The sequence below is a fragment of the Lygodium microphyllum genome, chromosome 17 (assembly GCF_053477565.2).
Source record: "Lygodium microphyllum isolate KBCC chromosome 17, Lygodium_microphyllum_v1.1.10, whole genome shotgun sequence".
NCBI classification, from domain to species: Eukaryota; Viridiplantae; Streptophyta; class Polypodiopsida; order Schizaeales; family Lygodiaceae; genus Lygodium; species Lygodium microphyllum.
This window is the reverse complement of record NC_141151.1, coordinates 125,991,050-125,995,681: the sequence shown is the minus strand read 5'-3', so window position 1 is coordinate 125,995,681 and position 4,632 is coordinate 125,991,050.

The following is a 4,632-nucleotide window of genomic DNA, read 5'->3' as shown; positions in this document are numbered from 1 at the left end:
TGATCTTCTATCCTGAAATTAGTCAAGGACCTCTGCGGTTGCGACTTTGCTTTTGAAAACCCTTTGACATCTTTGGTGAACCCGACGTGAAAGCGTCGCATAAATTTCAGGATGGAAGATACTTCAGCATCATTTTCAGCCTCTTCCACAATTCCTGCTTCGTCCTCTACTTCAGCTCCATCATTGACTACTACTTCAAGTATTTCAACGGATGATCTAAAGCAGATTTTGCAGAATATGTCTATGTATATGCACCTTCAAAATCAACAGACACAATTGTATATGCAGCAGCAGCAGCAATTGCATCAACAACAGTTGTCTCAGCAAAGGCAACTATATTCAAAGCAGGAGAATGCAATCAGCACGACTAAGGCGATTGAAGCAGTTGAGAATGAGAAGAAGCTATTTGATGGCCGTAATGTTTCAGCATATTTGAAGACATATGAGATCAAGATGGGATTTTTTGGAGTACCAGCTGGACTTATGAGTAAGTATTTCCTTCGTCTTGTCACACCCGCCTTGAGGGCAAAAGTGATTGATCTTTTTATTCAAAATTCGCATTGGCAAGATTTTAAGAAGGCCCTGAAAGAAGAGTATTTCCTTGAGGACTTTGGGATGGCTACATGGCAGTCATTCCGAGAGTGGGTCTACATGCCAAACAAAGGTCTAGCTGCTTCAGAGTTGATACGAGAATTTGAAGAGAGGTATAGTCAGCTTGATGCCATTGAGCAAAGAGCATTGGATGTTGAGAAAGTTGAGCTTTTCTTGCAAGCTGCAGATCCTGCTCTTCAGGAAGAATTAGGAGAGCTTCTTGAGGATTGCATGAAGCCTATGGGTCTTAAAATGGATTGGCAAGATGCCTAGGATGCAGTCTCGACTTTGACCAAGAGGAGGATATGGAAGATCCGTCTACAGAATGGATCTACGACACCAACGCCGTCTTCTGCTCCTATGCCTGCTTCTATCCCTGTTATTTCTTCTCTTCCTTAGCTAGTTTCTTGGCCTATGCCAGTACCTACTATTTCTACTCCTCTTATTTCTCCTGCTCCAAGACCGATGCCGGCTCCTTCTGCTCCAAAACCATCTGCTCCGTCGGTGCCTTCCTCTCTTGATGATATAATCAAAGGCATAACGGATTTGACACTAGAGTCAGTTAAAGCAGAATTGCTGGGAAAATTGAAAGAGCAGTTTGCCTCGACTGTGCCTACTATTTCTTCTAGTGCTCCTAGTGCACCTAGGAGTGCTCCTAGTGCACCTAGGAGAGATCGAAGATGTATTTGGTGTGATAGTACATACCATCAACATTGGAGGGATTGTGAATCTTTTCAGGATGCAAGGAGGAAGAGTTTGGTATTTTGGGGACAAGATGGTAAGATCTGGTTGACTGAAACAGGAGCTCCGCTTGCTACCAACTTTGGGAAAGGCGGAATGAAGAAGTTAGTGGATGGCATGGCTGCGCGTACTTCTTATGTGGCAGCTAGAGGAGATGCTTCTGTATATGGAGTCCAGATTGAGAAACGATTAGAGAATCAGTCAGCATTATGGACTTATGCTATGGAGACGGCAAACAAGGGAAAAATTCAGCAAACTGTTTTGACTAGTGCAGGCTCTAGCATCAAATCTGAGACAAGTTGGGATTCACCTGTTGACAGGTACACTATTTATGACTACTTGGCTAAGTCTCAGGGAGCAGATGTACTTGTTGAGGACAAGCGTAAGAGGGATGAACAAAATACAAGTGCAGTTAAAAAGACTAGAGGGGGTGAGTTTGTTACTCCACCTTCTGCAGGACCGTCTTTGAGACCATGGCTAGAACGACAGATGGAAGATGCTCAGAAGAAAGAAAAGAGGCAAGAGCCTAGAGAGAGAAAGTAGCCAAGGTTTAGATTGATGTCCGATATTGAGACATCTACGGACATGAAGAAAATCTTTAATGATAAGATACTTGGCAGTGAGGTGACTTTTACTATTTCTTAGGTTTTGGGCATCTCGAAAAGAGAGTTTCAAGATCAATTTCAAGAGGTCCTGAAGAGGAAAAGACATGCATTGCCTACTACTGATACACAGGGAGTTTTGATTGGGGATTTGTATGAAGATGAGGATGAGGTTATGGTTGAGAATGCTTCTATTTTTCCACAGATAGAGAAGAGGGTTCAGCCTATGCATTATGCTAAAACTGATGAGCCTGTCTTGATACCGCGTAGTCACTTTTCGCGGAGTCATTGGGCTAGGGCAACTACAGAAACGATGGTAAAAATTGGAGAGAAACAGGTGCCTTATGTTGCTTTGGTGGATCATGGATCAGAGATTAATCTCATAGTTCGTGGAGTTTATGAAAGTAACAGATGGCCTATGGATGTAGAGCATGGGTGGCGTATGAGAGCCACCAACAACACTGCAGGTGATTTGTATGCTGCTTGTCCCAGTGTCAGGGTTTCTATTGGAGATGTAGAGGAGGATTTTCATTTCTTTATGCAGGATTCATGCTCATATCCCATAATTCTTGGACAGCCATTCATCACAGAGATGTGCATGGAAACAAAGGTAATGGATGATGGATCCGCTTATGCACGGATTCGCAGTAAAGATGGTATGAGAGCAATTCAGTTTATGACTATGTGTGTGAACCATGTTAGAAACACGGATACTCTTAGAGATGCACCTTTGCCCACTGTGAGGGATTCGGGTTTTCATTAGGTACCCCTGTTTCGTGAGATGACAATGGTACAGAGCAGAGGAGATTAGAGTTCTTGCCTCCTGGCACAGCAGTGTTTTCTCCTCTAGTTTTGTTGGAATTTCAACAAATAGTTCGATGAGTTATCAGAAGACTTCTAAGTTGTCTAGAGCTGCCAGGCAGTACATATGCAGGAAGGAGAAAAATTTAAAAAATGTAGGTATTTTAGAGGATGATGAGCATATAGATGGGATGTATGATAGTATGGTTTGTGCAGATACGATGACAGAGATGAGAAATATGCTGAAAACTGATATGCAGAGTTGTCACAGTAATGTATTAGTGCAATCCGTGGACATGTTTCATGAAATTGCAGATTTTGTGTCACAGATAGAGTCAGAGGCTGAGATGACTCAACAAAAAGTATTGAGTGCTGAAGAAATTCAGCAAACAGAGTTTCCAGCTGATTATGATCAGCTTACAGAGACCCAGAGGGCTGAAAACTTTTAGCCAACAGAGTTTACTGCTGAAATATTTCAGCATCCAGAGTTTAGGGCTGTTCCTATGCAGTCCATAGAGCAGAGGGCTGAGGATATTCAGCCTGGAGTGTAGAATTACTGATTTACAGCAAGATTTGAGTAATGTAGAGGATCATAATGAAGCCAGGGTTGACATGAAATACAAGACTGTGGATAAGAAGGTGAAGCCGATAGCTATACCTCTTCCACCTGACAGTGATCAGCAAATAGAGAGGGCTGCCAAATAGCCAATTTTGAGGAATCCAGAGCATATAGGCCATAAATTTTCAGCAGAGACTCTTGCTGAATTAAAAATTGGAAATGGTGATTTCTTGCTACCCACAGAGAAGCAATGCTTTCAGGAGATGCTTGAGCGATATGGAAGGGGGTTTGCTTTTTTCCCGCATGAGATTGGATGTGTGAAACCGGATATTGTTGCTCCTATGGTGATCTTTACTATTCCTTATATTCCATGGAACCTCTGACCTATTTCAGTGTCTAAGGCACACCTGCCAAAACTGATTGATTTGTTGAATGAGAGTCTAAATGAGCAGGGATGCAGATACTTTGTGGCTGATCATATTTCAGCTTGTGAGAAGATTTTGGCTAGGTTAGAAGAAGTGAACTTGACACTATCAGGGCAAAAATCTATTTTTGGAGTAAATGAGGTTGTGATTGTTGGACATATATGTGGGTATTATGGCAGGAAACCCTCACCTGAGAAGGTGGATGCTATAGGTAAGATTACAGAGTATTGTTCTACCACTTCAGAGGTACGAAGATTCATTGGTGCTTGTGTGTTTTATATGATTTGAATACCCCATTTTGCACACATAGCAGATTGTTTATATCAGCTGCTTCGAAAGGGGCAGAAATTCTATTGGGATGAGAGCCACAGTAGAGCCATGCGGAAATTAAAGAAGTTATTGGAGATTGCTCCTATTCTCAGGAAAGCGGATTATAATTGTGGAAGGCCTATTGTATTGACAGTTGACACTAGTCCAATTGGCATAGGTTGGGCTGTGGGTCAAGATGATGCAGATGGAAATAGGTATGCTATTCCGTTTGGGGCGAAAGTCCTAAATGAGAGACAGAGGAGATATCCACAAATCAAGAGGGAATTACTGGGAATTGTTACGGCTCTCAAATGTGACAAGGAGTACTTTATTGGAGCCTCAGTTGTGATAGAGACAGATTACTTGCCATTGATAGGTATGATTACGAGTTGCTCTACTCCAGATATAGCTATGCTGAGATGGATTGCATACATCAAGTCATTAAATCCAGAATTTAAACACATAGTAGGAAAGGATAATCCAGTGGCAGATATGCTGTCTAGAGCCAGATATGATGATGAGGAGACACTACTTGCAGAAGAAGATGATGCAGAAATTTCAGCCACTATGGTTGATCATGTTTGCCATGTTTATGATATTGTGG